This window comes from Prinia subflava, chromosome 1, assembly GCF_021018805.1.
Source record: "Prinia subflava isolate CZ2003 ecotype Zambia chromosome 1, Cam_Psub_1.2, whole genome shotgun sequence".
Classification (NCBI taxonomy): domain Eukaryota; kingdom Metazoa; phylum Chordata; class Aves; order Passeriformes; family Cisticolidae; genus Prinia; species Prinia subflava.
The window spans coordinates 124605801-124615841 of record NC_086247.1 but is presented as its reverse complement, the minus strand read 5'-3'; the positions used below and the strand labels follow the sequence as shown (position 1 = coordinate 124615841).

At 41.2% G+C, this 10041-nt stretch overlaps 1 protein-coding gene across 2 annotated transcripts in view; it reads left to right on the top strand.

Moving 5' to 3' along the window:
- The window catches only part of BZW2 (basic leucine zipper and W2 domains 2), a 56758-nt gene that overhangs the window by 329 nt on the left and 46388 nt on the right, over nucleotides 1-10041 (top strand). The window contains exon 1 of one of the 2 annotated variants that reach the window (XM_063411202.1): nucleotides 50-191. The exons of the other annotated variant lie outside the window; for it this stretch is intronic. The gene's annotated coding sequence lies outside the window, so the exon portion shown is untranslated. Of the gene's footprint in view, nucleotides 1-49; nucleotides 192-10041 lie in introns of those variants that run through there. 2 annotated transcript variants of the gene reach the window in all.

Below are 10041 nucleotides of genomic sequence, written 5' to 3'. Positions count from 1 at the left end.
GTCTCCTCTTTATGGCTTCTCCGCGGCTTCTTCGTTGCTCCCCCCCGGGGAGGTGCCAGTAGTGGTGCGGGCGGGCGGAGGCGCCCGTGTGTCAATGTGTCCGTCCTTCACTCCTCCATTGTCTCCCGCCGTCGCTGCTGCCTTCGCGCTCGCTCGCCCTCCCCGCCCCGGACCGCGCAACCACCCGACAGGTGCGGCCGGGACGGGGAGAGCGCCGGGCGGGAGCCGTGCCGGAACCCACCGGAGCCGCGCGGCCGCCCTGCCCAGGCGACCGCGGCTGCTGTGGGGCAGCTCCGGCCGGGCGGGCGGGCGCGGCGGCCATGGCGGGGCAGGGCGGGCGGCGGCGTCACAGCCCCGGTGTTGGTGCTGGACCCCGGTTCGGAAATGTCGCCGTTCGCGGTTTTGCGGAGCAGCGGCGGCTCCGGGTCCGCTGCGGGAGGGCGGCGGTGCGGGCTTGCGGGCTCTTGTGCACGCCGGCCCTTCCTTCCGTGCTCCTGCTTTCCTGCCTTTTTATGGAATCGGTTGGTTGGGTGGTTGGGCTTTTTGTTGTTTCCTTTTTTCCAGGCAGGAAGAGCGTTTTGTTTGGGTAAAGCGGCCGAATGGAGCCGCGGTTGTGTCGCGGCATCGTGTCTGCAGGAGGAAGCGGGCGCTGATGGATCGGGAGGGGAAGGAACGCGCTCGGGGCGTTCAGAGCGGTGCCTTTTGTTGGCGCCTTGCTAAAATTAAACTGTTGGTGGAAAAATAGTCTTTGTTACAGATCCAACTTTCCACTACTCCAGCGGAAGCTCGGTAGGCAAAGGGACGATCCTGCAGAGTCCCTCCAAGGGAGAGAGACTGAGGTTTACGTCCTTGCTTTTTGCCTGTGTTTATACCAGAGAAAATAGCAGGACCCTGGTACTTGTGCGGACTTTTACCCTCTTTTGCCCTACTCTTCAGTATGTGCTTTTTGTGTCTTTCCTTTTAAGGAACCCATTTTTTTACTGTAACTGATCTTTGAAGGCATGGCTTTATCAGCAAGCCGAATTTTTCCTTTCCTTAGTACTTGCAGGTCATCTAATGTTTACTTATATTGAAATCTCTTTCTAATATTAATCTTGTTCTCTATTTTGATGCCTGCTGATGACTGTGTTGACTGACTTTCAGAAATGGTGAAGTCTCTCTCATAGAAGAGAATCCTCTCTGAATATAATGTCTCTTTGTAACTATTAGGGTAAAAAAACCCAAAATGTGATACAATTTTCTTTTAACTAAACAGCCAAATTGTGTACGTTTCCATGATTTTAAAAATCATGGAAAAATAGGGGTGTACCACCATCTAGTTTTACTTGAATCAACAAGTGTAAATAAAAGAGATTGGTTTGGACTTAAGATTATAAAATATTCCCTTAACTTTTTTTGTGGGAAACCAAAAATGTCTTGAAGGAAATGTCATTGGAGCACGAGTGCTTTAATATTCTGATTCAGAAAACGATTCCCATGTAGTGACAAATCTGTCACTGGCTCAACCATGAAGGCTGAAATTAGGATTTAAGTGGTCTTTTGTTGATTCACTGCAGGGAGTGAATTTTACCTGCTGTGAACAAATTTTTTGATACCACAGTGCCCTGATAATCTCTGTGGCACTATTAAATAACAGGAGCCTCAAGCTTCCTTTTGCATTCAAAAAAAACTCCAAACAACGCCCTAAACCTGTTGGGCATTCAGCACACAAAAGTATGCATATTGCATTCCTTTTCTTTAATATAAGGATGTCATTTTTGCCATCGCACCCTTGTTCACAGAGTGAACAGGCACACACAGTTTTTCCTTGGCAGCCTCACTGGATCTCACTTGGTGACTACGGCTACAAGAGTGCTCCATCTGCAAGGGTAATAAAATACTTTTAGTGCTAGTTAAAACATGTTTCTCACTCTTACCTGGCTTCTGTATGACCTTTAATGCTGTAATGTGCAGACATTTCACAATCTTCAGTTTATCCTTGTGAGATTGTGATGAAGTGGCATTGCCTCCATTTTATGAACATAATTTGAAGCATGGAGGCAACAAGTGATTTTTTTTCAAGGCAATGTAGGGAGTCGGTGTCAGGGCAGGGAACTGGAACATGAAAATGTAGGTTCTGTGCCTTTGTGTCTTGCCCCTTAATGCATTTTCTTTTATCTGCTGCATCTGTTTTTTCACATATTTAAGATTACTGCTTGGTAATTAATAATTTATATTTTGGGTATTACAGAGGGAGAAAGAAATGTTAACCTCACTATTCAGAATATTTTTTAGATTTTAAATTACATGTTTACGTATTAAAAATTCCCTAGTTCCTCATCAGGTGATACATCTGGTACTTGTGCTTTGTGAAGCAGGAACCAGTGGTGACATTTTTACCCAGCGGTTTGCTGGTTTTACTGCATGGAGATGTGCTCATAGGGATTTGTGATAGCTGTTGTTACCAATGGATAGGTGATCCCAAGTGCCCGTGTGCAATTGTCAAGAGTAAGACTCATGCAAGAAGATAACAAGGATTTCTTTAATTAAGTGGCATTCATTTTGGGAGAATGTACAGAGCAGTAAGCTTTTCCTTGGGTCAGTTTGGGGAGAAAAGACTGCCCTGTGCCTTGGAGAGTGCACCATGGAACTGTCAGTCTTTGGACATGGAAAAGAGGGAAAGGAAAGGGTGAACTGGTTTCACTGTTTTTTCTCAAGTGACCTACCTTCCCTTCTGTCGTGCAAGGTTGCCTGAATTCTGGGCATGTACTCTGCAGAGGTCAAAGATCCCAGTCTCTTTCGGTGCCTGGGCCTGGCAGGGTCAGAAACCTGTCTGGCCCACTACATTTTGTCTAGGGGAAAATAAAATAATAGGTCTAAAAAGTACACATAGTTCTATGACTTATTTCCTAGCTTCCATCTCGCTGGTTCAGCTAGGGATGTCCTCAGCAAGAAGTGGTGTCTTTGTGTTTACTTTTATATTTGACAGTCTAAAGTAGGCTGGTAGGCTTTTTAAATTTAGGTAAATTGTGTGTATGCAGCACTCTATGATTATAACTTTCATGACTGTTTGAAAGAGGACTGCTTCTTTCCTGGTTTTGAACCTGCTGCTTCATGGTTTTGTTCAATCCCCAGCCCCCAGTTCCTGTTTTGGGAGCTGATGAGGAATTCGTTCCTGTTCAGCCATCATGCCTTGACAGACCTGTGGTGTCCCCTGCCATTGTGTTTCTGCTGAACTGAAGTTTTAGGTGTATTGAGTCATTCCTATGTAAAACCTATTTCATATTGTTGCCAAGTGTGTTTTTGTAAACTAGCTTTGTCTTGCTGCATGCCCTGGGCAATAGGAAATCTCTGTCAAGTGGAGCTGAGCCTTGCAGACAGACCCCCACTGGGTTTTGGTCCTGCTGTCTCCAATCCTTATAATTATATCCTGGCCAAAGTTGAGAGGATCTAATAGGATTATTCATTTAGATCAATTCAAGTTCATGCAAGTTCAAGGGGTTTTTATTGCTAGACACATCCTCTGTTTTTTCCTCTCAGATCTCACAAATAATAGTCTGTGGATGAGTTACTTCCCCCCATCCCCGTACTCCCCCTGGCCCAATTGATTTGCATTGTATAACTCTCTGACTTCTTTTAAGTGCTTTTATTTTATTGTAAGGGATGTTTTTTCAACTTTCATCTGGTTTTGGATCTCAGGGCAGCCACTTGGTCTTTGTTATGATCTGTCAAGGTTGCTAAGGCTTGTTTTGTACCAGAGCGTTCTTTGTAAAACCACAGAAACATAACTGAAACTGGCGAGGAGTGATACATCTTTTTGAACACAATTGGTGTATCCACAATAGCTACACATAAGGCATTCCAGTAGCTAACATGCTAATCTGAGACTTCAGCAGAGATCTTCACCTGCTACCAATTCCTTGGAGACCTCGCACAAAGTTAGGCTTTCTCTACACTTGGAACTTTAGGAGCAAATTCCAGGACTTGACTCTAGCTCTGTCCAAAGTCTGGCACGATGAGGCTTGTGCTTCTTTCATCTTCTCTCGAATCCTGACTTGAAGGATTCTTACATATATGGGACAGGACACCAAAGTATCTTCCAAAAGCTTGTCTGATCCAGACTATAGGATGAGCACGGTTGAGGTGAGAAGTGTTCTCCAGCAGGAAATACAGGTCAGAGCAATGTGAAAGTACCAGTGTGGGGCTTGAACGTCTCTATAATGGTAAGTAATTCCTGTCTGGGCTTAGTAGTCTGATTTAACTTGGGTGCTGGTTTGCTCCAAGACTTGACCTGATTGAGGAGAGCCAACGTTGGTGGTTTTGCACCTAAAATAAATATATCCAGAGTAGCAGTCACCTATAGAATTTTCTTTTAAGAAAACTGTTCTCAAGTTTATTTGTATATGTTGCGAAGTGCATTTTTGAGCGTATGCTTTTATTTTTTGTGTCTTTACCTGCTAATCATGCCAGGGCAACCAGAATCTTCCCACAGGGAGTGAGGATTAACAGAGCAAAGAGGAAATTTCAAGGTGCTCAGATACTGTGATGATGATCATGAGCAATGTAAGTGCCTTAGATGAATGTACATTTGTACTACCGCGTTAAAAGCTTCCTTTGAAAAAGTCAGCATTGCTTTCACAACAAAATCAGATATGTATACCTCTTTCTTCTTTCATATACCCAGCATAGGAAAAAAAAATTGCTCTTTTGCAGATTGAGTTCATATTCTCTTAATTGTTTGTTGTAGATGGTTCTAGTATGAACAGCATGCTCAGACAGTACATTTTGTACTTTTTTTTGTAGCTCTAACCCACTGTGGTTTTATTGAATTTAAAAAAATCAAAGCTTTAAACAAAATGTTTCATGCCTGTGAATTCCATGAAGGTAGATATTTGCATTTTTTGGAAAAGATGGCATGCGAGCAGCTTTTTGCTGTTAAAGACTGAGGTGAGTTTAGTGACGGCCGAGCAATGTGTGTCAGAGTATGCCTGAGCACCTTTGTAAAACTAAGTTCTTTCCCACTTAAGCTTTGCAGGTGGTAGCAATAAGCCAGTAATACATTGGCACAGCTTCTGTAAGAGTTGATTTGCAATGGCTTTTCAGATGGCTGTTCCTAAAATAAATTCAAAATTTGAGCTATAAAGCAAATAAAATCACATAAAGCTGCAAGGGAAATATATCTGTGTGTAGAAGGAGATTGAAAAACTGCAGCAACATAGAATTTGTACTGTTTTGGGGATTCATGAGTGCAACACTGGGAAAAACAGTGTTAGCAGCATTTAGTTTGTGACAATCAAACCTTTTTTTGGTGAAGAATGGTGGAGGCACTTGGGTTAAACATTCAATTAGATCTAATTAGTGAGTAATTTTTTTAACCTCCAGACAGGATTATTTAAACTCTGCATACAGTCATGTGCAGATGTATGTACCTCTTTGTAGGCTTAAGGTTATGGTTTAGGACAGAGGAATTAGATCATGCATTGAATGGATGTGTGCTGTAAAATTAAGATTGCTTTAAGAGATATCATCTTTTATTCCTCATCTTATTTTCTGTCCTCATTCCTCCTGTGCAAATTCAAGAATTCCTGTGTCTGTGTTGCTCATAAGGCAATACCCTGTCACCCACATCTGTCTCTCTGCCTGAGCTTACAAGTGAAGTAATTCCGTTTTTATATTTTATGTGCAGTAAATCACCTGTGAAATGCCATGGTTGCCCATTAAACTGTAGATTGATTTCTGAAATGATTTCTTTTTCCGTGTAAACCAGTGTTGATTAAAAATTACTCTTCCCTTTAACTGTACCCTTACTTACATGTTAAATTAGTAACTATCTGTTCAAAGATAAATAAAATACTCAGGGATCGTGCTGAGGTGATGCTGGTGTGTGAGAGGAAAATTGACAAAGGTAAAAAAATCTATTTTTTCTCCCTAGAGAGAAGTCTGTGGAGTGCAATAATACTCTGCCATGCCTGAAAACCCTTTTGAACTTGCCGTACCATAGTTCTTAAATGTAGTTGTAAATCTTGTACGAGACTGCAAAAGTCAGAATAAAAAGCCATACAGAGTGCAGTACCCACGTGCAGTGGTGTGGTGGCCATTTTACTGCACTGTAGAGCTCTTTATCATTCTTGCATGCTGTACAGCTGAGAGCAGAATTAAACTCTTTGAGTTTCAGGGTTTAACAGCTTCGGTATTCTGTAAAGTGTGGTTGTGTAGTGCAAGCACAATACGGGGAACTCTTATGTTTGTAACAATTTGCTGGTAAAACTGACTTGAATCACTGTTTGTGATGGGATGGCTAAGTCGAGTGTGGCAACTCATGTAGATCAGATTGCAGGGCTGTTCTCACTCCATCTTTAGATACGTTTTTGTTGGCTAAGCTGGTTTTAATAAAGTAAAAGGTCTTCCTTACCTGTGCCGTATAAAACAAATAATGTTGAGTTATTTGTTTTGGTGTTTAAATTACACCAAAAGTAAGGAAAATACTTACAGGAAGTAAATCAGTAGTAATTCCTCCTTTGTCTATGAGAGCTTTTAGTTGTTATATGTCTAAAGAGCTTTTGAAATTAGAAATGTGGGGTTTTTTCTACTACAGAAACTATAGTGTGAATTCTAAAATTCACTGAGTCCTTCACACATACATCTGTTGTGGCATTCTGTATAAGGATTTGCTCTGCAAAATCTGAGCTATTCTTAGGTTGGATGGAGAAGTTTTGTATAGAGATCACTTAGAGTTTTTGCATACTCATGGTGGCAGACAAAGATTACTGCTTTTATTCAGCCTGTAAGACTGTGGATTACCTCTAGTGAGAATTAGGACTGTGGACAGACAGGTCAGGCAAAGGAAATGCTAGACACAGTCTGGGACAGAGGTTGGCCAGGGACATGGGAAGGAAGCATCTTCTGTGACATCTTGAATCTCAGTGAGTTACACCTTTCTACCAGTCCTCCAGTTACTGCAGGCAGAGCAATTAAATATGGTTTTGGGGTTGTACTTGCTTGTAATAACTACTGTCACATGTATTTTCCTTATGTGTGTTTTCATGCAGAAAAGAAGTCTAAGCAGTTCAACGGTTTGTAATTTGCAAGCTAAAGTGATCCTTTCATTTTAGGCTTTGTTTCCATAAATAAAATCCTCTAGTTCTCTAAAAATGTTTTTAAGAGGGAAGATAGATTCAGTGCATTCAAGTTATACATTAGTCATTTTCTTCTGATAAGACATAGGGACGAAATCTTGGGAAGATAGTATTGAGCATTAGGTACAGGGCTTGTCATTTTTTTTCACTACCATTTCATGCCTTGAGCAACAGATAATTAGAAAAACAAAGTATATTATTTCTTTTAAATGCTTGAGGAGAAGTTAACCCTTTAGAAGAGGGAATGGTAAGTTTCTTTTCAATCTACAACCTTCTTTGTATGCACCAGTATTGATGTGAGTTTGGTTTGAGTCTGGTTGCTATTTTCTTTCCATATCTCTGCACCTTCTGAAGCCCATGTTAAGTCTCTTTTGTCTTAGGTCTGCTTTGACTATATTTTCTTACTGTGTGGTTTCTTGTGACTGTGACCTGAGGATCCCAAAACCATCAGCCAGTGCTATGGAAACCCAGTCGAATACCATATTCTGGCAAGATGTTTGTGGGTTTCTGTCTCTATATTTTGTATGAAAAGAGGCCCCAGTCAGTGTGCCCCCAGGGCAATGTGAATCCTTGGCTCTGCCCTTCAAATTTATCATCCTGCCCCTGCGTCTCAGCTCCCTTCCCAGCATGAGGAAACTCCTACTTCTGTGCTCAAGCACATGCTTGAGGTGTTTTGCCAGGTTTTGACTTTGGCTATTTTGTTTTGTGGGTTCTTGTTAAAAGGATTCTTGAATTAGAATGAAAGGATGCACTTAATTCTTTAGAAGGGCCAAGGGAAGGGCTTTATTTTGTCAGTTGCTTTATTCCTGTTAAATTGTGTATTGGTGTATGCTGAAAAGTGCCTTTTTCCCAGTGTACTCTGCCATCAGTATGTCAATTTGCATTGCTGCTGTGCCTGCAAGATTCCTCATGATGACAGTGGGCCGGTTTGTTGGTGAGTCACACTGCTGAATTGCCAAGGCATCAAACTCCCAGGTCTCTCCTCTCCTCTCTCCTGTGAGGAAGTTGTGCCATTCTTGAACTTCCATCTGTGAGCACTGGTTCCCAGCTCACTGAAGCCAAATATGTCAAGCTGAAGCATTTCATGGGTAGCCTGATTGATGCTAGGATTAGTTTAGTATCTTAGTGCCCTCCCTAAGCTGTATTTTGTTGAGGTATAGAAAGGCCTCATTCCTTCCCCATTTTCCTTTGTTCTGTCAGTTTAAACAATTGTTAACCTTTATAGTAGGTATCAGCACTGCAAAAGCAGTGTTATGGTATGAGGAGACAACATAAAGTCTTTTGAAGCTGAGGGAGAGCAAGATCTTGGTGATGGGGACAAGAACTGTAGGCCATGTTCCCCATTTATTGTTTTCAACATACTTGTTACATTTTTTTTTGTAATTCCAAGATAAATTACTTAATTTATGTTGAAAACTGGGCTACCAAATTACTGAGTGAAGTACATTAATTCATGTTGCTAACACTTGATTAGTAAAGGTTCTTATTGACATATTTATATCTGAAATATCAACTTTATTTTTGAAGAATTGTCAAGAATAGCAAAAAATACCAGTTATTGCAGAGCCTCCAATTGAGAGAGAATATCTGCTCTCTTCTGTTTTAGAACTGAAAAAAAAATAATTTAGGTTGTCACTTCTACTGTTGCATTTTTATCCTCTTTTAGCAAAAAACATAAGCTAACTTTAGTAGTTATTCAGTGCTACAGGGTGTATCAAACCTGTGCAGAGCAACATTTGAGGTGGGATACAAATGTGTAGGTTTGCATGGCCTTCAGCAGTCAGTTCACTGACGTGGAGAGTTTGGCTGTATCCAATACTTATTGGATACAGCTCTACATTCTAGGATTTAGCTAGGTTAACTGCTGTGTCTTTCTGAAGCCTCAGAGGGACCAGCCAAGCCTTTCATTGTGGTTTCTCAGTCCAGAAAAAAAAATCCTTTAACTGCCTCATTAGTAAACTGTTTTAAATTCTTCATAGTTTGCATTCTCATAGGAAGTGAGTTGTAGAAATATAATGTAGTTTTTAGTGATGTTTTTGCTCTCTTGTATGTGTGTATATATGCATACACCTACAGATATACATTTCATGGAACCCTTATTAGGTTATCTGTAGAAGTAGGTTGCTGATATTGGTCTTTCCAGTGCATGAACAGTGATGTTGTAAACAAGAAAATAGATTTCCCTCTTAATAGTGTCAAATATCATTGTGCCGAGCTGACGCTGACATAGGCCAAACAACCACAAAGTGGATGCATGCTTCCTCTGAAGGAAGCAAGGCTGTCTGGCATAGTGATGCTTTATGCCCTTTAAAAAAGATACTAAATATATTCTGGTTAGAAATCCATAACTCCTGCAGTAATGCTTGGCTTCAGAAACTGGGTTGGGAGTGGGTGGATGGCTGTGGTCTGATGCTGAGACTATGCTCTCAACATATTTGTGGTATGCTGGATTTTGAAACTTCTCAGCCAACAGGGAAAGTTCTATGAATTATTTCAGAAAGATAAATAAGCAGGTCTGCTGAATTCTGACTATAGAACTGAATAGTATACAAATAGTAATTGCCTTATTGTTAATTCTGGGTGGGTAACTAAATTCCTAACTCTGACATGTTCATAGGTATCACTGAGCTATAGACTTTCACACAGATGGCCAATCTGCAGGTGTGAAGTTTGATCTGATTCAGATACTTAAGAAGTACATAAAATCTGAAGCTGTGAAGCTGTTCACCCATCTCACTCTAAGATGGGCAAGCTGAATATTTTAGATAAGCTATTTCTTGGAAATGTTTATGTTTCTCCTTACGGTGAAAACAGGCAAGAATTGCAGGGTCAGACTAGGTGTCCTCATTATTTTGAAAGGCAAGTCAAATGCACCCCATATTTGGGTTCTGACAGTTGGCTGTTTAGTGGAGAAAAGTCAATAGGG